General features: G+C 47.6%; 1 protein-coding gene and 1 long non-coding RNA gene across 10 annotated transcripts in view; both read left to right on the top strand.

The window, feature by feature from the left end:
* Positions 1-25,066, top strand: part of LOC135908623 (uncharacterized) — a 269,964-nt gene that overhangs the window by 20,251 nt on the left and 224,647 nt on the right. The gene's annotated exons all lie outside the window — the stretch shown is intronic.
* Positions 20,162-22,013, top strand: LOC139059430 (uncharacterized). Its single transcript, XR_011514180.1, has 3 exons — positions 20,162-20,780; positions 20,858-20,938; positions 21,887-22,013. It is a non-coding gene; the product is annotated as an uncharacterized lncRNA (long non-coding RNA).

Genomic DNA, 25,066 nt, shown 5'->3' with positions numbered 1-25,066 from the left:
TCATGCGCGCACGCTTTTATGGTTTCTCCTGAGAATGGTTTGGCTCCATCATTTCACCCCGTCCGACGAAAAACGCAGCGACACAGTACACGAACACATCCGCCGCTAACAGTATGCACCAGTCTTTGGAAAATTTTTCTTTTCGTAACTTCACTCGGGAGCGCAATAAAACAACATGGAACAAACACGCAGGATGTGTGTTCGTAGCGGTCGCCACGGGATCCTGTTTTCAGGCAGAACGTAGCGCAGCGCCAGCGATGCTCGCTGCCATGTTCCTTCGCCGGATCCCGGTTCAGAATAAACGCATGCGGCACAAATGCGGCATCGTAAGCTCGCAGTAATATTTCCGGCATGATAGACAATCACAAACAGTTTGGCAATTCACTGTGACGACGGGTTGACGCGCACAGCTGACGCGATTTGGCCCGTTCGAAGCCCGGGCGGCCATTTTCTCCGACGGCGGGGTCACCGGCCGTCTGGCTCATGACGTCGGTCTAGAGTGCGCGCCCATTGGTGGATGCACGTGTTTATACGCCTCGGAGGAGTAAACGCCCCCTTTTTTTCTAAAGTTGTATCCGACTGTAGTCTCCTGCAGTCCTCTACTGCGCTTCCCTTCTCCTGGTACACATTCTGTCTCCCTAATTGTCTAATGGGTATCTAATCTGCGCATTACATGACCTGCCCAGTGCCATTTTTTTCTCTTAATGTCTATTAGAATACCGTCTACACCCGTTTGCTCTCTGATCCAAACCGCTCTCTTTCTGTCTCTTAAAGTTATGCCTAACATTCTTCGTTCCATTGCTCTTTGTGCGGTTCTTAACTTGTTCTCAAGCTTCTTTGTCAGTCTCCAAGTCTGTCCCCATATGTCACCACCGGTAAAACGCACTGATTGTATACTTTCCTTTTCAATGATAACGGTAAGCCTCCAGTCAAGAGCTCACGATGTCTGCCGTATGCGATCCAACCGACTTTTATGCTTCTGTGAATTTCCTTCTCATGGTCAGGGTTTCCTGTGATTAGTTGACCGAGGTAAACGTACTCCTTTACAGACTCTGACTGCTGACTTGCGATCTTAAACTCTTGTTCCCTTGCCCGGTTATTCATCATTATCTTTGTTCTTCTGCATATTAATCTGTTCAACCCCACTCTTACACTTTCCCTGTTAAAGTCCTCAATCATTTGTTGTAACTCGTCCGCAGTGTTGCTGAATAGAACAATGCCATCGGCAAACCGAAGGTTGCTGAGGGATTCGCCGTCGATCCTTACTCCTAAACTTTCCCACTTTAATAGCTTGAATACTTCTTAGCATGCAGTGAATAGCATTGGAGAGATTGTGTCTCCTTGTCTGACCCCTTTCCTTTAAAAAAAATTATGGGGTTTTACGTGCCAAAACCCCTTTCTGATTATTAGGCACGCCGTAGTGGGGGACTCCGGAAATTTCGAACACTTGGGGCTCTTTAACGTGCGCCTAAATCTAAGTACACGGGTGTTTTCGCATTTCGCCCCCATCGACATGCGGCCGCCGTGGCCGGGATTCGATCCAGCGACCTCGTGCTTAGCAGCCCGACACCATAGCCACTAAGCAACCACGAAGGGTGACACCGTTCTTTATAAGTGTCTTCCTACTTTTCTTGTGTAGAATTAAGGTGGCTGTGGAAACTTTGTAGACATTTTCCAGGGTATTTACGTAAGCGGTATGTACTCTTTGATTACGCATTGCCTCTATGACTGCTGGTATGTCTACTGAATCAAATGCTTTTTCATAATCTATAAAAGACATATAGAGAGGCTTATTCTACTCTGCGGACTTCTCGATAACCTCATCAATGACATGGATGTCATCTATTGTAGAATATCCCTTCCTGAAGCCAGCCTGTTCCCTTGGTTGACTAAGGGAACAGGCTGGCTTCAGGAAGGGATACTTCAGAAAGGATACCCAAAAAATTAGCACTCAACAAGAATGAGTGAAACAATTAATCGGCCTTTCACTGACGTTGTGCAGCCTGTTCCACTCCTCAGATGTATGTTCGGGAAGAAGGACTCTCGAAAAATACTTGCGCGCCATCAGATCTCCATAATATCGTAATACGGGGACACGAGGTTTGGATGAAAAGTAAGGGAGGCAACGAACAGCGCGTTTTAGTAATTACAGACCTATTATAGTAAATTCGGTGTAGTAACGAGTTTTATGTTTAAATCTCCTTTGTTGAAGTGAACCCGCCGTTGTTGCTCAGTGGCTCTGGTGTTAGGCTGCTGAGCACGAGGTCGCGGGATCGAATCCCGGTCACGACGGCTGCATTTCGATGATGACGAAATGCGAAAACACCCGTGTACTTAGATTTAGGTGCACGTTAAAGAACCCCAGGTGGTCGAAATTTCCGGAGTCCTCCACTGCGGCGTGCCTCAAAATCAGAAAGTGGTTTTGGCACGTAAAATCCCATAATTTTTTTTTGTGAAAGTGTATACGTCAACCGGTGCCACGTTTAATAAAATTTGTAGTTTCTTTAATGCAGCATGCACAGCTCAGCTTTCAGTGCGCGTTCTAAACGCGAAATTGCTTCACAGCGTATCCAGCACCACGCACGCGTGCGCAGAAGCCAGCATATATTTGATAGTCAACGAAAATTCCTCCACCTTCATTAGCGCATTGTGGGAATTGCGTCTGACGAAATTTACGATTCTATACGCTTCGGAAGTTACACAATCTGTGAGCTATAACGTCGTGTTAAATTGCGGTAAAAATATACACAGAGTTATTTGTAATCAAGTACTTTCTTAAGACTTGCATCTTCAATGAGGTACGCCTGGCCACAGAATATCACGGACCATGAAATCTAAGAAAAAGCTTCGCAGCCTCACAATGCAGCCTGGTATCTCTGCGCTTCGGGCCTCGGCTCGAATACGCTAACAGCATATGCAGCTTTATTGGCTACTGCCGCATGCTGCTCGGGAATCGAACGTTTTCGGAGACCCCGTGGTCCGTAAGCTTTTGTGGCCGGGAAGCACTTACACGCGAACGGAACAAGCTGACACTTTTCCGTATTCAGCTGTATTTTTTCACTTTACACACTAACGCCTCACATGCACTGTCAAGTTCATGTTGCTGAGAAGAGACATCAAATACAACAAAATGACAGGGCTATCTGCGTAGATTCGCAAATGTGAATATATTGAACAATGTCATTCATTCAAATTAAGAGGAAGCTTTAGCTCGTGACCAATTACACCACTTCTCTGTTTAAATGCACGGAAACGCAGAAATAATTTTATGAGACTGCCGATACACCAATTTGAATAATGGTTGCTGCATAACAAAGAGAAAGTTAGCTTCTAGCAACGCTATGAAGCAGAATTTTTATTCATGGCCTTAAAATTTTACAGACACTGCCGAAGATCAGCATGGTAAAAAAAGAAATGTAGAAACCCTAGATTCAAACATCCGTAAAAAATGTTGCAGTTCTGTAAACTCAAACTGGTAAATCATCTCAAAGAAACATATGTGATATAGGAATTTACATTGTACGTGAAGTTGTTGCAGTGCTTACGATGGTTTTGCAAAGGTCCTGCTCATAATTTGGGAAATGTCTCAGGGCAGTGTTAAGAGGTGCAGTTTACAAAATTGTTATAACGCTCAGTTAGAGAGTTGTAAACTTCACCCTGCAACTTTTTGAAATGTTGCAATTTTCAAGAGATTTCCAAAAAGATGATTGCTTAAATTAACAATTTATTTAATAGGGCTACTGGATCTTAACCACGTCCTCTAAATGCAACAAACTGCATCAAAATCGGCGCAGTAGGTTCCCAGAAAAATGAGTTCTCCGTCCTCGAGTATTTAGATGCACTGTAGAAAATGTCCTATCAGAACTAAAAAAAAAAAGAAAGTTGGAGTATGGGCATTTTATCGACATACCTTTCCTGCTTTCTTCTGCATTTTTGTTTCTCACATTTTCTGTAATTTCATTTCATTTCATTTTATTTCCTTGAAGGCCCCATTGAAGGGGTATTACATAAGGGGTGGGTACATACATACATGAAGAAATTGAAGGCCATATTTTTATTACAGGGTAAGATAATTTGTTACGGTGTTTAAAAATGTGCTAGGACAGGTTATGACTGTGATTTCGTTGAAAAGGCCGTTCCAGTCTGTTGCTGCACGAAAAAAGAATGAGGACGAAAAAGTGACAGTGCGTGTACGTGGGCGCGCGACTTGTTGCGGGTGACCGGTGCGACTGGATATGCGTGCCGGGGGGAGAATGTATGGTGCTTTGCCAAGTGAGCTGTAAAAGAACTTGTGAAAAAGACAAAGACTAGCAATGCGGCCGCGAGATGCAAGCAATGATAAGCCAGATTCTGTTTTTAGTGCCGATATACTGATGTTGTAGGAGTACTTAGAATGAATAAATCTTGCAGCTCGATTTTGAAGCGATTCCAGTTGATTGATGAGATATACTTGAGGAGAGTTCCAAATGGGGGATGCATATTCTAATTTCGCCCAGACGAGAGACTGATAGGCTAGTAATTTTACATGTTGGGGGGCGTGGCGCAAGTGGCGTTTTAAAAACCCGAGTGTTTTGTTAGCAGATGAAATGATGTTCATAATGTGCGTTTCCCAGGTTAAGTCACTGCAAAGGGTTACTCCGAGATATTTGTAGGAAGGAACTAATTCAAGGTTGACGTCAGCAATTTGGTACGAGAAAACAAGTGGATTTCTGCGGCGGTGGAAGGAGACAGTCTTACATTTGTTAGCGTTTAGTTCCATTAGCCAAAGGTTACACCATTCCTGTACACTTCGCAGGTCGTTTTGAAGGGACGTGTTATCGGAAACGCTGTTAATTTTACGATAAATTGCACAATCGTCTGCAAACATACGGATGTTAGAAGATACATGCATTGGTAGGTCATTAATGTAAATTAGAAATAGTAGTGGGCCAAGGACTGACCCTTGCGGTACGCTTGAGGTTGCAGGAGTAGAGTTAGATGCTTGATTGTTGACAAAGACTGATTGTGAACGGTTACTTAAGAATTATTTAATCCATGCTAAGATATTGGTAATTGGACGGACATTTAATTTCTTTCTAATTTTTTAACACTGGCGACGGCTAAGAGCCCTTGGATAATAATTTTCTGTTGATGGAGTTGTTGCGTGATCTTACAGAAAAAGAAAAAAAAAACGTGTAACTAGTTTGCTCCTTTATTGGAGCAAGCTTCACTCCCCTGGGGATTCTCTAAGTGCGAAATAGTCAGATGCTGGAACGCGGTTCTAACAGGTGCAGGTAAGCACCCTACACAGAGCACACGAAACGCGACAAGACGACGGGACATACGCGGTGCTTCCGAACGTCGATTATGCCGGTGCATACTCACGCGTAGCCGTGCTAAAAGTGGCACCACTCGTCCTGTGAGCAGCCTTTTCCTGTTACTGAGTGCACAAATAATAGCGACTGACTCGAGCATGCAATATCTAGCGGCCTACACTTACGTGGTGGGTGAAGCTGTGTACAAGTGAGGATAACAAAGAAACCAACAAACCTCGTTTCGTCTCACTGTATTGACGACAAATGTTTACTTCACAGTATAGCGACAAAAATTTAAAATTGAGCAAAACCTTTTGTCCTTCAGAATAAACCATTTTTTTTTAAAGTCAAGGGCTTTCTGTTTTTGTAATAGCTTTAATTGTATATTAAACATAGAATTTTTTTTCGTTCCTCCTTTACTTTTTTTTTTGCTCATTTCTTTTTTACGGTACAGGGTCTCCCGAGCTTATTCTTCCTCTTGAAGACATTATATGGGCCCTAATACTGAGCTTTGTGCAACACCATACGATACATTGGCGCCATACGATTAAGATTCATTTCTTAATACATGTTGTCTTCGTCCTGAAAGGTATGGTCGTTGCCTAATGTTGTGTTCTGAGAAAAGCTCTACCGTGAAGTAAAGGCATGTGCGCGAATGCGTCGCAAGCATTTCCGGAATGTGCAGGCAAGTTTCTCACACAGGTCGATACAGTGTGAAATTTCGACGCTGATCTCCACTAGGTGTGTCCCGCAGCCGCGTCGAAAGTTCGCGAGGTACTTATAGTTCGCTCTTCTCTGGCGCGCTGGCTACACGAATGCGCAACAGTGACCTGTGAGCGATAGCGGTCGGTCGTGTGAGTTCTTGGGACCGCCTTTGGGTACCCGAACAACAATACGCGTTTAATTAAATTTAATTATGGGGTTTAACGTGCCAAAACCACTTTCTGATTATGAGGCAAGCCGTAGTGGAGGACTCCGGAAATTTCGACCACCTGGGTTCCTTTAACGTGCATCTAAATCTAAGTACACCGGTATTTTCGCATTTCACCCCCATCGATATGCGGCCGCCGCGGGCGGGATTCGATCCCGCGACGTCGTGAGCAGCAGCCCAACCCCATAGCCACTGAGCAACCACGGCGGGTTACAATACGTGCTTCACGTTCTCCAAGGTGTTCTTTTTTTTAATTTTTAGCTGCGCCTAATTTGTAAAATTTGCCTGTGGTAAATAGCACCATTCTAGCCCATGAGAAGTTACTCGATGAACCGGCCATTACTAATGCGAGGAATCAAAATGCTTAATTGAATAATTAACATGACCTTTTGAACTAACCACCTTTTCAACCATTTACCTTAAGGCACATATTTAAATTCACGAATCGCAGCCGGTGAGTTCGCTAGGCGTATCTGACGAGCTCTGACGACTGCGCCAGCTTCGCGATGTGGTGATTTCCAGAGTGTCTGGCGAAATGCACTGGCGTTTCCGGTTGCCTTAGTGCTTCAATGCATGAGACAGCGTTTTCTCAAAAAGTATGTGGAACAATGCATTTTTACCACGTGTTTGACGCGCATTTCTCGAAACCGGTGCTGTCCTCGGAATTCGTTGTGCGTTAATACGCCTTGTACACTCACTAGCTACAATTCGTAGATTGACATATGTGCGTAAAGTAAATAATTCAAGTACAGTTACTGCAATTATGCTAATCGTACAATTAAAGATCATGATTTTTCGCATATTTAATGGCCGCTTCATCAAGTAGTTCCGCTCAGTTGTTAGAACTGTGCTATCTGCCCCGCGCATTTTTTCTTTAATTTGGTGCAGCTACAAAAAAAAAAGAAAGAAAAAGCCCCGCGTACAGGAAGCAAACCAGTGCCTTGCGTTTGGTTGAATAACCATAAATAACAGGCTACTATATGCAGTGACCCTACTGCTAGGGCATGGCTTCCAGTAACGCAATATAATAATAAGCAAATGTTTATCAACACCAACGAAGAAAGCGAAAACGTAGCGAGAATAAAATTACAACCTCGCACATCAACTCATATTTAGTCCCCGAGCCGACCGGCGGCAAGTTGCTGTATATACGGCCGCGCAACGTCCTTGGCCCTCGTTTCGTGGTAATATTTACAGAAACACCTGCGGAGCGGAATCTTCGAGGCGACTGGCGCCGCGCAGTGCCGGCCTGATTTGCGTCCCCTTCGTGGTGCGTGACGCGCGCAATCGGCGCAGAGCGGAGGAACATCGCTCATTTCGCAGGTGAGGGGAATCGCGAAGTAAAGCGAGGCAGCACCACGCCCGCAACGAGCGGCAAGTGCATGCGATCGCGCGCACCGTGGATGCGACAAACAGGTGCCACGGTGACACGCGAGGATCCCTGCCGTCTGGGTACTCCAACGCGACACCAAGCTGCAGTGAAGGACGAATAGTCCAGAAAAGTAGTCCCCTTTAAAAAGCACGAGTCGTTTTCAAATAAACGAGCTATAGATACTGTCGCATTTCTATACACCTGTCATCTCCATTCTTCCTCGTTCCACATCGCCTTCGTGACGTCGCCGTACGTTTGCCTGATTTGTGTGATTTGTGTGTGAGCGGTGCAGCGCTTAAGCAAAAGCATTGCACGAGGTGGAAGTTACGACTTATTGCGGTGAATCTTGCACGAGGTTGCACGCTGCGTACGATGAGGGTGCATGGCCGTCATTTGTTGTACAGCATTTAAATAACCACTTGACTAAAGCTTCGCTTCAAACTGATTCCAGCATGTGTGTTGGGTCTGCATATTTTTTAAAAGTAACGTGGCTATAGATGCCGAAAGCAGCATCCCCTTATACGTGCTTCTACGTGGAGGGACTTCCCGTTCTCGCATGTTTGTCGTGGAAGAAACCGAATTTTTTTGGCTGGACGATAGGAAAATTATGTGCCGTTGTGTGGTGCGTGCTGACGCTAACCTCTGCATTTTTTATTTCATCTTGCAGAATTCTGAGCGCACTTCACGGGTGCATTTTGTCGCCCGTGACCTCACAGTGGCTTTGCTCAGATTAGTGGCAATTTTCTCAGAATGGGACGGCACGAATAGGATTCCATGCGCAACTTCCGCAGGGTTCAGAATGCATTTCCATTATGGGACTAATAACTCGCGTAATCGTTTCTGAGCTAAAACCGGAAAGGATTGAAGGCAATATGCTATAGGATATGAAATTTGCGATGTACATTTACACTAACATTGTCAGGCTCCTGTGAACATCCAGATTACGGCCAATCCAAGCACGTGCTACTGCGCGAGTTCCCATTAAAAAAAAAAAACACTTGTCAGGTGTACTCACAAAGCACGCACAAACCGTATAGAAATGGAGCGAGCTGGAACAGACAGTGTGACAAGTTCGCACCTATATCGGCCGCCGAAAGACCGACGAGCGGAACTCCGCCCGACGGAGAACGTACCAGACACAACCGGATCGGCTGCTACCGGAGATCCGTTTCTTTCTCCCAAGACTTCCGACGAGAAAATCCTCCCCGTGATGTCAGTCGGAGAGCGAGAGACTGCCGTTAGGCGCCGAGGGGAGGACGTCTCTCCCAGCGAGGTCTGTGACCTCGTCTTTGTGTCGCCCTCGTATCGCTGCGCACCAGTGAGCGTGTGTACGACAACGCTTTGCCAATTATTATTATTGTTATTATTGTTATTAAAACATGTAATAAGTATTCGACCTGCATTGACACATTTCACAGTTGATTTTCTGTTTTTTGTCTATGTAGATAATTATGTCGTATAATTAACACCCATGTACGGCCGGCCTCCTCGTTTTCTGCGTCTATATTTGTTTCTCTATCTCACCAATTGTCTACCACATTTGGCTTATCTGTGCGTTTTATTCGCGTATTATTTTTTAAGTGCACCAGTACGAAGGCTCTGTGGCTGTTCCTGGGCACTATAATAAAAGATTGATTGATTGATTGATTCGACTACATTTGGAGCTACGACAACCAGTGGATTGATCGAATGAAGAAAGGTTATAAAAAAATACATAGTCGCTTCACACGTAGTGCAGCTGTCGTATGGTATACGCCGGACCTTCGTTTTAAGGTAAAACCCGATAATTACCGGTTTTCCCACCCTGAAAACGTTTTATGAAAATGGGATGAAACCCGATTTTTCCCTGAAGTTTCGCCCTTTCGGAATGATAGAGAGAGATAAGCGTTATGGGAAAGGCACGGAGGTTAACCGGACGAGCTTCTGGTTTGCTACCCTGCACTGGGGGGAATGTAAGGGGAAATGGAAAAACAGGGGCGGAGAGAAAAAGCAAACTAACGGGGAAAAAATGTACGGAAGGTCGTGAACGTCCACGAGCATTACAGTCTCTCCAATAGCCCACTCGAACGTAAAAATTTCGAGTGCCTTCACTGTCTTGTGGTGCGACGACCAGCGTTCCAGGACTGGCTGCTCCGAAAACGGCCGGTCGTCGCGCCAGCGCGTGTCTGCCCGTGTGCGCTGCATCGGGCACATTGGCAATGAACGTGTTCGACAGTTTCCTCGTCGCCCCATTGGTCACACGCAGCACTATGCTCCCATCCGATGCGGAAAGCAAACGACTTCGTAAATGCGACGCTAAGCCACAATCGGTAAGGTACCGTTGTCTCCGCTCGGGATAGTCCTGGTAGAGGCTGAAGTTGCAGACAGGGATCCAGTCGATGTAGACTTGTGTGCTAGAAAACAGGTGTGACCGCAACGATTGTAAGGCATCATATGCGAGCACTCCAAGTTGCGCTGTTGTGTCTGTTCTTGACAGCGGGATTGGAACCTGCACGCCGTCTTCATGAGCAGATCGAACAGCTTCATCGGCCTGTTCATCACCCACTATGCCACAGTGGCTAGGGAGCCACTGAAATGTGATGTCGTGTCCTTGATCGACGAAGCAATGAAGGAGCTCGCGGATTTGTAGCACTAGTTCGTAGGATCCACGGCGTAAGGCGGAAAACAAGCAATGTAGAGCTGCCTTAGAGTCACTGAAAATGGTCCACTTTTGAGCTGGTTCCTGTCGAGCTATGCGTAATGCGTTACGAAGAGCAGCAAGTTCCGCGGCTGTGGATGTAGTCTTATTCGATGTCTTGAACTTGAAGGCGGTGGCTTTCGCAGGAAAAACCACTGGTCCTGCAGATCCGTCCACTGTGGCTGAAGCATCAGTGTATATGGATATTATCGTTCTATCGTACAGCAAGATCAACGAAAGTTCTTTGAAAGCTGGTGATGAGAGTTGTGCTTTCGTTTGTATCCTGGGTACTGTCAGCCGAACTTGTGGCTGAGCCAAGCACCAAGGGGGAAGCAAAACTCTCGCTGCAGCTGTGTAATCTGACAGGGATGCACGATAAGGCAGCATCGTCTGACAAAAAGAGGCACGTGGGCGGCCTTCTGGCAGCGAGACGAGATAGTATAGAGAGGCGCGAGCAAGGTGCCTGACGTGTGCTCTGGGCGTTTCCATAACAATGTGAATCTTGGCTGGGCAGTCATGTGCAATTGCAGTGTCTTCGGATGTTGATGTACGTTGTGGCAGCCCTAGGCAAAGCCTGAATTCCTGGGCCTGGTCACTTCCGAGTGTACGGAATGTTATTTCTGCATGTATTGGTCAGCGCTGCCAAGCTGTACCTCCGATACCCGAGAAACAGCGTCCGGTACAGTTGTATCATCACGTGTACTGAAGCACCCGAGGCTTTTCCTCCAAGAAACTTTTAAAAATGAGTGATGGCTATCAGGCGCTTCTTTAGACAGGCCACATGGGGCCTCCAACAGAGGTCGTGGTCGATGATTACCCCTAGAAACCTGTGCGTCCTTACATAAAAGACAGTTTGTCCATCGATGGAAATGCGTACGAAGTCATTGCCTTCCGGCTAAATGCAACCAGCGCGCATTTTTCTGAAGAAATTCTGAGACCTCGTTCTCTAAGGTACGCCGATATCAGGGTCGCAGATTTTTGCAGCTTTGCACGCACTTGAGGACGCGTCACACCAGATGCCCAGACGCAGATGTCATCGGCATAGATTGACAACTTCACCGTATTTAGTAGAAATTCTATGAGACCAATAAGCCCAAGGTTGAAGAGTGTTGGGCTCAACACACCACCCTGGCGATACTCCACGGTGTGTATAATGTTGAGAATTGGGCCGTCTTCGGTATTCTCAAAGAGAGATCGCATATGTAAATAACTGCGTGTCCAACGATAGAGTCGACCACCGAGGCCAACCATTTCCAGAGCCTCTAATATAGCCGCATGCAGAACATTGTCATATGCTCCTTTCATGTCGAGGAACATGGCGACAGATAATCGCTTCCACGCCTTTTATGTTGAACGTACGTAACCAAATCGATGACGTCAATGGAGCATCGGTTACGTCGAAATCCAGCCATGGATTTCCAGCCAGCGTCGCGAGCGTAAACAAACTCGACCCCACTCCGCAATGCCGGCACGCCTAGGGACAAAAGCTTTCAACGTGCTCCAAGAAACCACCTCCGTACTGCCTGGGCAGAATCATGTTCAAGGAGCAAAAGCCCCCAGATTTTCTCTCTCGCGCCCGCTCTTACTCGCGCCTGCGCAAGAACGGCTGGCGATCCCTCAAACGAACGTCTCGTGTCTTGGTCATGCTGCTGCTGCCGCCGCGCCGTCGTCACGCTCTCTTGCCGTATATCTGTGGTGTATGGAATGGAACAGTGTGTCATTTGTACGGAAAAACAATGGGAGAACTGGGGACGCTTCTGCGATGACGCCACCAGTAGCGCGCTGCGATCGACCGGCTTGCCTAGCGCGCGAAATTTAATCATGTTGTGCAAAACTTCCTGCATTTATAAACTGAAACGCTCTGAAAACACAACTGAAGTTTTTATAATTTGCAAGAAAATAAATAATACAAACTGTTAAGATACACCAATAACGCCGTCTATGCTTGCACGTTTCCGACCACAAATCATGCAGTGGTCCTGATCGTATGCTCAGCCAATGGCACCGTGCGTTTCGGTTGCAGAAGACAAACAAGGACTCGTCTGCTCGTTCCGTTCGGTACGCACGCATATGTTTTTAGTATTTCGAAAGACACAAGGATGAAAAGCCCGGAAAGAGCACCTGCACTATGCCTTGTCGGTTGCACGGCATTCCTTTCATTTTGTATCGGCCAGAAAATTGGTCGCCAGGCTTTACTGAAGAAAAAAAAAATACTGCTCTGTGACGAATGCAGCCGCTAACGTTTAGATATTTCGCTCCGTAAAAGGGCGCCGAAATGGCAAGTATACAGCCAATGCTCTCCATGTGCCCGACCTGATGCAGCCCGGAGTAGTTGTGATCGTTATGCAGGAACATCAGTGCACGCGCGCGCACACGCTAAGTACATTTGCAAACCCAGCGCCTGCCGTGCACATAAAGTATGTGTGAACGCGGCAGGAAAAACCACAGCAAGCAGTCGGCGAGCTCTAAACGTACACGCATGACCTCCGCGACAACCATAACTGCCAATCCCGGAGGCCCTGTGTTGCACCAATATTTTTCCTCGTGCCAGCAATGACTGCCGGCTGCAGCGACAGATGGCGCTGCCGTAGACCGGCGTGCTCCAGCACTCCCGGCCGTCATCGCAAAAAGAGGCACGTTTTCGCCGCCGTACAACACTACCCTATTCCAGTACACCATAGTGTATGGACGATAATTTGTTCCGCCATCGTCAAACACGCTTATCGACGTCAGCAGCACACTTCGCAAGTATATTGCTAGCATGTGCACTCAGTTTCTGCTGTCCGCATGATGCTATTCGCTTACTATCGCAATCATACTCGGTGGTTTCAGCAACGATTTTTATTACACGCATTTCGAGAAGCGTGACTTTAGCCAACATTCTCTATCGAACTTCCGATGAATAGCTTTAACGACTGACGTGTGACTTTACATAGTATTATTATGCACTCGCGACCGGCTACCCCGTTTCCTCCAGAGGCATCAAAAACCGCCCTTTCGAGCTGATCCACGGCATAGCGCGGGATTCCGTGTTCTTCGACAATTAGCAGGCTGGCAGCGAAGAGTCCGTGTGTCAGTTGGTTTTTCACACTCTGGAACTTTCCGAGTCGGGATCGTTTCGCCGTAATCACCTATGGCTCGCCGGACGCTGCAGCACCCGCAGCATACTAAACAGCCCTATCGGCGGCGCATCGCCCTCTGCAGTTTTCTTTGCGCTTGTGTTTTACGATCGGCCCTATTTTCCTTCAGCTCGGCTCACCAAGGTTGGATCCGCGCCACGCTGGGCCATATCAGAGCAGCGTTCCGGATTCCAATTTCGAGAAGATGCCGCTTCGGCTTTTCCATATCCGTTGCATATTCGGAGCATTTTGGTTCGATGAGTGCGTCGCAGAGAGAGAGAGAGAGAGAGAGTAGGGGGAAGTCTGCGAGCGGACGCCTCGCAGACGAAGCCAAATTGCCACTCTTGACGCATTCTCTGTTAGTCTTGCAGGAAAATGTCACAAAATGAACAATGATGACATTGCGGATGTTTAAACCAAAGCTTTCTTTGCCATACTAGGCTCGCACAGTCATCGCGCAACGCTGCACGCTTACTGTGTCTGCTGTGTTCTTGCAGTGTAAGAAAGAAAGAAATAATTGCACAGATTCCATGCACTGTAAGCATCGATGTTATGCGCATCATTTTGCAGGTAGCTGGCCATTGCTTGCGGTTCCACAATCTAGTGCACCGACCATACCTTGGTTTGGGTGACTTGGTTCATCTTGACGGTTTTCATAAAGACGTGCTAAACACGAAGACGAAGCGTCAGTTCCGTTGTATGTGTTCCTTTCGCCTTCGTCCTTAGCGCGTTTCTATGAAAACTGTCTAGTGGACCAACGTGTTTTTGACCCGCCGTGGTTGCTCAATGGCTATGGTGTTGGGCTGCTGAGCACGGAGGTCACGGGATCGAATCCCGGCCACGGCGGCCGCATTTCGATGGGGGCGAAATGCGAAAACACCCTTGTACTTAGACTGAGGTGCACGTTAAAGAACCCCAGGTGGTCGAAATTTCCGGAGTCCTCCACTACAGCGTGCCTCATAATCAGAAAGTGGTTTATGCACGTAAAACCTCATAATTAAATAACGCGTTTGTGTAAACCTAGTAGTTGTGTCTCTGTGACGCGAGCGTTCGCGAGTGTGCAGTCAGCAGCGAAACGACGACAACGGTGACGACGATTGTATAACGGCAACGGCACGCGATTCCTACTGCGTCCGTTCGGCGCGAATGGTTGGATTCTGCATAGGTATTGAAAGGGCGTACGCCAGAGGTACGCTTGATCGTGACGTTATATGCGGCTAAACGGTCTACAATCATACGTACCTACGTCTGTGTCCTGCGGTCTATGTTAAAACGACGATGGCATTAGTAATCCGGCGAAGAAAGGTTAAAGCGTTATCAACCTGGGCCGGTAATGAAAGTGCTGCAAGTTCGCACAGTTTGTGCGCAGCGTTAGCTGCTGCGAGGAAAGTGCTGGGTAATGTGGGCCCGTCCCGAAGATGGTGGAGCACGTCTTCAAATGCGAACTGTCCCGAGGAAAACTACGAGAAAACGGCGCGTGACGCACGCGCCAAATGTCTCGAAGAGCCAGTCGGTCCTTGGCAGAGCGAAACATGCGTGCGATCGGGGCCTAGTTGGCTCGATTCCTCTCCTGCATGCATTTCTGCTTATTAAGGAGTTGCGAAATGAGGCGCTGATGCATTTACTGTCAAACGACCTACCGCAAAGTGTGCGGAAGGAGGAAAAAAGTGCTTCGTATTAAGGACCAGACAGAGACCGAGAAGTGCACCAGACAAGATACAAAGTTTCACCAGACGAGAGGGAGAAGTGCATCACTGCGTACAACAGGCCAGTCTGCTCTTTCTGCCACCTTCCATGTCAAGGTTTTCTGAACATTGCCCCCTTTGCCGTTCTGTGGAACTTCGCGGCAAAGCACGGGCTCAACTGACTCGGCAACATTTAAAAAAATATATATATATTTCTAACTGTCGGCTGAGTATCAACAAGTTTCAGCGGACTGCGCCGAGAGGGCAGTCCCTTGTAACAACATATATGAATTTATGGTACTTAGATGGAACATTATGATGATTCGTGAAAGCAGTGTTTTGGCCCCTGATTGGCGGGAGCAAATTGCACCCTCCCGGCAGAGAGCGCACTGACTTGAAGATTCTTTCAGTTTGCGTGTTTTTCCTTTTTTGTTTTTTTCGTGGCTAGGGCGTGCAACTGATTTGCCTGCCCGTTGCAAAGGGTGAAGCCGCATTACATCGCCACCATCAATGCTAAATTTTAACCGTAAAGCGATTTATTGGAGCTGGCGTTGTGACGGCACTGGCAGAGGGAGTGTTACGCAGCACGCGCACGTTTCTTGAGGCAGCAGGGAGGGAGTGTGCACGAGTTGACCGTGCGCATGCGTGCATGCGTGCCTCCGCATTTGCATGCGCGCGAGTGCATGTATGCGTGTGCGAGCATTCGCGCTGCGTGTGAATTCGTGCATTTGCGTGTGCGCGCGTGTTAGTGCATATGTGCGTGTGCTTGCGGTGCATGCGTGGGCGCGTGTGTATGTGGGCGTGTGCTAACGTGTACGTGTGTGTTTACGTGCGCATGGATACCTGTGCGGGCGTATTGTGTACGTGCGAATTTCTTTGCTTACACCTGCTCTCGGAGACAAATTGTACATCGAATTTATTTAAATCCGCGTGACAACAACAAATCACACTGCATTTAAAGCATTACCTCTTTCAGAACGCGAAACGGACGTTTTGATTTTGAGGCACGATTTCATCAGGAGGCACGTATCAGGGGGGGGGGGTGCGATCTCCTGATTAATTTTGACCACTACGGCATCTTTAACGTGCCCCCAATGCAGGGGACACGCGTGCTTTTGCATTTCGTCCCCATCGAAACGCGGCTGGAATTCGACTCCGCGACCTCGTGGCCAGCAGCGCGACGTACAAGCACCGACAAAAGTGGTGTACTCCACGCACCGGTAGCCGGAGCAACGGCAAACTAAAATCCCTTGATAATTTGAAATTAGCGACACCCCTTGAACTCTGCCGCTGCCGCGCGACCTCCTCGCCTCCTCCTCGCCCTTTGTGCGTTCCCCCGGCGGCAAACAGTTCTGCCCCTGTTTTTCTGCACGACGATTGGTCTCCCTGCGGTTGCCCTTGGAAACGTGTGGATCTTGAGTTTTGCTTGTGTTTTTCTTTTTCGTTCGCGCCATTTTCCTCCTGAGCACGGCTGGCTCGGCGCTTTAGCTCGGCGTAGCGAACGTTGTACGCTCTGTTTCCTGCTATGTGCTAGCGCTATGCCGTGCTTTTGCACATATAACTGAAGCAAAAAGCATCAAGATGGTTATGCCGTTTTTATGATACCACAAGGAAAGCGTGACGGCTTGCGCAGGAAGCAGTGGCTGCATGACATTGGCCGAAAGAACTTTGTTCCGACAAAGAACAGCATTGTTTGCGATCTGAGGCGTCTTTCTTATAGCTCGTAGCAAAGCATCCCGTAATGCTGTATTCATTTTTTCATTCTTCCGGCCTGCTCACCAGCGTTTTTGTTGCGGTTCTCCTAAGTATGCTTAATATTCTGGGGCGGCTCCATCACCTCGCACGTCGCTAACTGTTGTTACTCAGTCGGAAGTGCAGCATTATAGATTCTGCTTTGCGCCCTGAAAAAATTAGTGCCAAGTATACCTGTGGTATTGCACGTAATGAGCGTTAGCTTGTCAACATTGAATTTTTTTAAAGTTTCAGGGCGAAAGCCTTTAGATCTCTGTGTGTCAAGGTCGCGTTGTAAACTGGAAGTTTCACATGACCCAAGGAAGGCCAGAGGAGACCCAAAGCATGTCCACCCCTGTATAAGAGAATGATTACCCAAGTTAATTAATGAATCATTAGTGATTGACATAAGGTGGGTTAGGGATGATTAAGGTTGATTAGAGTGCATTAAGACGGATTAGGATGCATGAATAAAGATTAAGGTGGGTGGAGGAGGACTAAGGCGCATTATGGTGGATTAAGGTGAAGGGTTGATGAAAGGGAATTAAAACCGATTAGGGTGGATGAACGAGCATTAGGGAGGATTAAGGTGGGTAAAGGAAGATTAAGGTCGATTAATGTGGATTAAGGTGAATTAGGGTTGATAACGGAGGAATAAATTCGATTAGGATGGATTAGGGTAGAATAAGGTGGATTAGGGACCATGGAGCTGGATTATGTTTGATAGAGGTGGAGTAGGGTGTATTAAGGTAGATTGGGACTATTCAGCAGGATTAAGTTGGAATAAGGTGCATGAACAAGAATTAAGGTGGATGAAGGATTATGATGGATTAGTATTGATAAAGGAGGATTAAGACCATATAGGATAGGCTAAGCTGCATTAGGGGCGATGTAGGTTGATTAGGTTGTATTAAGGTGGATTGGGAATAAGCTAGATTAAGGTGGATTAGGGTGTACTAAGCTGAATTAGGGTTCATTGAGTATTAAGACCGATTAGTCTACCGTAATACTCCTAATGCACATTAATCCACCGAATCGACATTCATCGACCTTAATCATCCTTCATTCAATTTGATCCACCATAATCCACAAAACTCCTCGTTAATGCACCATAATCCACCTTCATCGACCTTAATCTACTCTAAGCATCCTTAATGCAGTTTAGCCCTCCTGAATCAACCCTAATGCTCCCTCATTCACTTTAATTCGCCATAATCCACTAGAATCGTCTTTAATTCACTTTAATCCACCCGAATCTAATCAACTTTAGTACACCCTAATCCTCCTTAATGCACCCTAATCCTCCTTCATCCAATCTAATTCACCTAGCCCACCATAATCCTCATTAATAGACCTTAATCCTTCTTAATCCACCCTTAACCTTCTTCATGCACTTTAATCCACCCTAATCCACTATAATCGTCCTTAATCACCTCAACGCACCTTCATCCACCTAATACACCTTCATCGACCTTAACCCAACCTAGTCCTCCTTTATGCACCTTAATCCACTTCATTCATCCTAATGCGCCTTCATCGACTTTAATCCACCTTAAACCTCCTTAATACACCCGAATTCATCTTAATCCAAACACTAATCAATCATTACTTTGCTAATCATTAATCATCTCTTATACGCATCTGCACATGCTTTGGTTCGTTTCCCGCCTTCCTTCGGTCACGTGATATTTTCTGTAGCTCACAACGGGACCTTGAAACAGAGGTCTAAGGCTTTCGCTTAATAAGCCGCACAAAAAGGGTTGTGTCACAAACAATACTAGATCAGATGCATGATGTAAAGCATCTGATCATGTGACTGAAAAATTGTCTGAAGTATAGAACTCGCCTCAAAGCTCCCTTTACTTCGGTATATCCCGTTCATACGGCTTTAAGAAAAAACCAACCTCCTCATAAACGTTGCCTCCAGCATTATCGATGCTGCTATTAGCATTTCTCAAAATTTTCAGCCCCACAGGGGCGCGCAACTGACCCAAAATAACACGCCTCCATAGAATCCTGCGGCCCGTCCGCGGGAGCCCAGGAGGAAAAGCGTGCGGTGCGCAGCCGGCGGGCGAGGAGAATCGAGGAGGATAGCGCCGTGAGGAGGAGAGTGTCGCTATTTCAAATTATCAAGGGGCTTTACGGCAAACTAGAGTCACTGGAAAAAATTTCAGAGTACCGCATTCGTTTTTCCCGCGCCGCCGACGCGTTCATTGGCCCAACCGTACCACGTGACTTTTGGGGTGCCATATACCTTACAAGCTCCGGGCGGGCCGGGTGAGTTATAGCGCAGGCAGCGCAGGTTCTCTACGTTTTTTTTTTATTCCGATTGTCGCGCTCGCGTTTGACTGCAAGGAAATCATGCTTGGCTGCTGCGCCTTCGTATGCAGCAACCGAACTGAGTCTGGAAAGACTTTTTTCTAGATTCCGACCGGGAAAAATGACCGAGATAGTCGTTCTGCGTGGTTACACAGAATCGGCCGGGTGAACTTCAAGCTTACAAAAAACACGCGCGTGTGCGAGGTGTAAGTACACTTTGCTTGGCACTGTTTTAGAAGATATTTAAGCAAAATGCACGCGGTGTTAGCGATGCTACGAAAATAGGAGTTCATTGCAGGGATCGTTCGCGTCTTGCACGCTTGACGCGGGTACACGTGTACGCGTTTGTTGCTCAACACACGCGGCTAATCCGTGCTCGTGGCACGCGAAGGCACACTTGTCGCTCGAGAATTCCGCGTCCTCACGTGCACCAGGTACTCACATGATTTCTCCGCGCACGTGAGCGCGCTCTCGCTTCGAGTCACTCGACCCATATGTCACATGTTTTTCGCAGATCGTGGCGATCGCAGTCAATAAAAACATGGTCAATGCGAGGCCCATGATACTTTCTTTTTTTCCACTTATCCTTTGCTCATTTATACATACGCATTTCGAGCTTGAAACCAACGGCCAGGTGATATTCACAACACATGCTTCAAATTTTGAGCTTGTAGGGCGAGCTCATGCAGTGAACTGAAGTCAGCATACATATGTTTTATGCTGAAATGCTACGGTGCATACCCAAATAACGTTGTGCTTGATGCATAACAAGAAATGCAAAACAACAGAACACCCAGTAGATTTAGTTTGACTCTGTCATTATGCATGTTACATAAACCGCTATAAAAGCACAATAATTTTATACGTCGCCTATGTAACTTAGAAAAAAAAGTGCTGCGTCACCAGCGGGCGTTCCAGCTTTTTTTTTTTTACAGAGGCAGCAAATCTTGGCAGTCTAATAAAACAGTCATAAATAAGTTGAGAAGAGTAGCCGCTCATGAACGCACTAGACAGCCGCGTTCATAAATCGCAATGTAGCAAACTCTCGCTCACTATCAGTGTACAGAAGTACATAAACGTTGCTGTAATCACGCAAATGTTTCATATTGGCCTTCCACAACCTTTAATGCACAAAATGGTCATCGAAGTTGGTTCTTACGCCTGCTGTGCACAGATCGATCACGGCCAAACACCGGTGCGCACATGGCAGTCGCAGTGTGTCGTGCGTATAGACCAGAACACGCTAGTCTCGCACCCAGACTAACCGAACGCATACTCTCGCACCCGGGTTGCCCGGTCGACCGGCGCCATATTGTACTGGGCTGCCTAAGTGTGTTCGCCGGCGAACAGTAGGCATGGCAAGCGCCAGCTCTAGGGCTCCAAAGTGCGGAAATGTGCCCGTTCACACGGATCCAAAGTAGAAGAAGTCATCTGGGCATCATTGCGTCGTGTTTGCATGCCAAAACAACCAGCGGAAAAGGGGCAGGTTGATTAGCGCTGTTTGCGAAGAGCACAACACACGTAGGGAATCGTGCCGGTGCGGTGTTTTCAGCCTGCGCCGATTTCCATCCGCAACGAAGAATGCCAAGCTGCGCCACCGGTGGATAGCTGCAGTGAATAGGAAGAGCTACCAACCCAGTGGAAATGCACGAGTGAGTATTCGATCTGTGTATATTTTGGTGTCACGTTCAACTTTGCGCCCTACAAACGTAATACGTGTAACACGCAGGTTTGCTCCGAGCACTTTCTGGGCAACAAGCCTACAGAGCAGAATCCCGCGCCGGTGCTTCGCCTTGGCTATAACAAAAAGGCAAGCCTTTTCGTGTTTTCATTCAGGCAGCTAGAGCTCCCGACGGTTAAGCGGAACAGTTGAGTTTGCGGTTAGCGATACTTGCAGCTGGTGCACGGAATGACCATTAAGCGTGAACGACAAGTTGTAGGCCTTGCTGGTGAGCGTTATTGCTAATGAAAGTAAACCGAAGTCTGCTCGTCACGTAGCATGCGTCCACAAAAACGTAAACGACGACTACTCGTCGCCGAAGGTGTTCTTGCAGCGCACCTACCTTTACGAGCTGGTGTTGCAGGTGTCATTCGTAACGAATTCATTTGAGCCTCCTGAGCTCTAAACTGCGTGCGGGCTGTTATGCGGGGCAAAGCGCAAAATATTTCCGTTCCTATGGCGAGAAAAATAAGGTGCTTAATTATTTTTGTATTTTGTAACAAAATTTTGATCGTTCTCACTAGTTTTTTTTTACTGTTTTCTTTTCTAAGGGAGCGCCAACAATCCGATGGCCTCGCACAAGCGAAACAGGTCTGGTACCAGGTAGCTGCAGTTGGTGCGGCTAATTTCTGGGAATGCAGGTGCGGTTGTTGTCTTGTACCAAAGGGGTCCTGATGATGCAGCTTTAAGTAGGGATGGTAATTTTACGTGCCCTGTCATGGCTTGTGCAATTGTACAACACCTGCATCTGTCATGCTCGCCCTGTTATACGGGCTTTGACTGCACATGTAGTTGAACATTATAACTACTGTAGTACCTCATTTTTCAATGAGTGCAGGTTTAGCATCATATGCTGCTTGTTCGAGTGCTGTAGGCTTTTGTTCTGAATGTTGTACTCTTAAGTGGTTGCACGATACAATTGGCCTGGTGTATTTTCTATTTCATTTTGAGAGGACTTTATGTCTTCGCAACAGTGATGGCATGGGAAAGAACTACAGCCCTTCTTACTATAACATCTATTTTGTTTTCAATGTGCAGGTGGTGAAGGGCGGGCGTCTGCTAACCAGGCAGTCAAACGACCTCGCCAGTTGGTTGCCAAACGCGGCCAACCCAGTAAAGACCATGACAAACAAGACCAAACTGAAAGTACAGATGACAGTGTTCTGCGTGCTTTAATAAAATGTGGCACCAACACAGTGCTGTAAATTCCTTCACAGGTTACGTGCCAAAAAGCTCACACGTGTTCTATAGCGCGCGGTTTGTACAAACGTAATAGCGTACCTACCCGATGTATTCGCTTCTGCAGTCTGCACAGCAGTCAGTGTGGCCATTGCGGACTTGCATGAGGTCTTGAAGTTTGATTGAATCCAGACAGCGAAAATGACAGGTTAGAAAAAACGCGAAATACGCCTTCCGCCCAACTAAAAAGCCCAAGTTTCGCTTTCGCGCCGGGTCGCATCTCCCGGCGTGGCAGCCCAGGCCTGCTACTTCGCGGCGCTTGGGATAGATGGCGCGACCGGCGCTCATCAATATGGCGGCGCCCTTTGAATTCACGGTGTTCTGGTGTATACGGCGGACGAAGTCGCCCGGCAGAATCGAGAACGCGCGGTATCCGTTTGCAAACTAAATTAAATGTATACAGTTTAGCTTGTGAAATTATACAATGAACGTACGTGCCTGTGACACTGCCAGGTGTTAGTTTCGTCCTGCTTGGAAACATTCAATAGAAGCCGAAGGCGGTTCACGTTGTTCATGCCCAAAAGCACAAGCTTGCCTCATTCCGGCTCGAAGTGACGAAATGTTTCCTTCGTAGCTCGCTCCGCGGAAGGGGAAAAAAACGCGTGCTTAAGCTCCCGATAGCAGCGCTGAGCCACTGCCCACAATAGTAGCACAGTTCCAGCAGTCAACCCGATCGGCGTGCAAAACAACCACAGGCTGCGTTACTTCGAACAAAATAACATTTTATTTTCGTTCTTAGCAACCATTATCTCCGGGCACAAAGTATTTGTACTTCAGTAAACACTCAATCCGATGTGTCACCGAATATCAAGCTCTTCCAACACGGCCGCCTTCCCGCGACGCAGTCGTCTTGGAAGGTATATGGCGGTGGCCGCTCAGTGTTGCCACTAAAATCCCGACCTTTGCGGTACTCTGAAATTTTTTCCAGTGACTCTACGGTAAACTAAAGCCCCTCAATCTCCCAAAGTAGCGCCATTCATTTCCCTCCTCCTCCGCTCGGCGCGGCCTCGACGGTGGCGCCGCCGGCGGTGGGCCTGCCGTAGCAGACGACGGCTAACACGCTACGGGAGGAAATCCGCGGAAAAGTTCGTTCGAGTCCTGCGGACCAGTTTTTTCAATCTAGATCTTGCTTTGTCAGTCGGTAACTGGCCTTAAGAATGTCGTGTCGGATTTGCGGAAGAAATAGAGAAAAGCACCATTATTCAAGGCGTATTTAAGGCGTAAAGCGCGCGCACGTTGAAAGTTCGTGTTGCTGAAACACGACACAAGCACGCGGTGTGCTCAGACACGCGAGTAATTACCAGAGTTTCAGGTTTTGACAGCGCGAAAGTATGTGCACGTGGTTTCGTAGGTTAATTTACGTACCTGCAGGATGCTTTTGTTCGGCCGGCGCGTGAGAGATTCCGACTGTCTGCGGTCAGCAATGCCTGGCAGCAGGGCCGTTTCTGTTCCGCGCCTTTTACAGATGTACGTAGCTCATGCACAGGTTGTGGTGGCCATGAGCAACGTTTTCACACATAGGCGGTATAGGTAATTTCAACAACGTACCAGCATATGAAATCGTTATTTATTTATTACAGTGCAAATGGTTAGAATTTGATAGAAAAGAAAGAAGGAACTTGATGGGACAACTGGAAAGAGGTTCAGAAAATAATTATCCCCCTCCCTCATTGGCACCAGCAACACTTTTGTTGAAGTGCTAATTTTATCTATGTATACTACGTGCGTCTGTATTCTTTTGCGTTGTAAGTTTTCACAAGGAAGCAGTGTTGCGTTAACTGGAACAGTCAAGGCACACAAGACAGAAGAAAAGTTGATTCTTGGGTTTTACATCCCAACACCACGATCTCATAAGGCACGCCATAATGGGGGCTCTGGATTAATTTTTTTTGCAGCTGGGGTTGTTTAACGCACCCCCAATGCACTGGACACGGGCCCGTTTTGACACGGGCGTCAAAAGAAGTGGTTGGAGGAACCGTGTCACTTCTCAAAGCCGCGCGTTCTTTGCCACTTGCTTGAAGTCAGCCCGCCCGATCTTGTGAATCCACACTTTTCTTCGTTTTGCGTTGCGCCCGGCGGATGGTAAAACAAAAAGCTTTTTGCCGTCACTGGGTCTGTTGTGGCAACCGTAGGCGCAGCAGCACGGCATCGCATTTAAGCACTCGGCCCTAGCACATTGTATAAAACTACCGCGCTCCTTCAAACCGCCTGCCGTACTTCGTCGCGCAGGCCCAAGAATGGGGGTCGCAGGCCCAAGATTGGGGGTCGCAGCGCGCTGGAAAGAAAAGATATACAAAAGCACGGCGCCTGCTCTGCGCCGGAAAGAAAAAAATATACAAAAGCGCGGGGCCCGCTTTCACGTGACACAGATTGGCCAATGGGGGAGCGGAGGAGGCTGGGGCGACAGGAGGAGTGGAGGAGGAAGCGCCTGGGTGAGCGGGGTGGCGGAAAGATCTAAGAATGGCGCTACTTTTGGAAAATTGAGGGGCTTTACGGTAAACTGCATCGCAACGCCATCTACAGGCAGCATCTGGGATCGAGACAGCCAATGGGTGCCCTTTATTATCTGCAAGCATGTCGCTTGACTCGTGTCAATGTTTCCTGCTTCAGCTCGCCAAAATGCCGAGCGACGCCGCTGCAGTAGCAATCTGCGTGGAGTATACGACTTTTGTCAGCGCCTGTACACATAGCCGCTAGTAAGCGACGGCGGCGGGGCTGGTTCCGCGTGCTCGAACTGGGACGCCTGTTGAAAAACGTTTTACGAGATTCCCACCTCGAAGCGTTGACCTAGGGGGGTATTGCTGTAAGAGTCCACCTAGGGGACTGTCCATTTCGGCCGCTGCTGATTGGATGCAGCTGTACGAGCTAGGAGTATACAGCGGCCCTAGCCAATGCCGGCATGGACAGTCCACTAGATGGACTCTTATAGAATACTTTATAGATTGCAGCGGTGGCGTAGAGGTAGAACACCCGCATCGC

Source organism: Dermacentor albipictus, chromosome 4, assembly GCF_038994185.2.
Source record: "Dermacentor albipictus isolate Rhodes 1998 colony chromosome 4, USDA_Dalb.pri_finalv2, whole genome shotgun sequence".
NCBI lineage: Eukaryota > Metazoa > Arthropoda > Arachnida > Ixodida > Ixodidae > Dermacentor > Dermacentor albipictus.
Note: the sequence above shows the minus strand (reverse complement) of the source record. Positions and strands in the feature narration are given on the sequence as shown.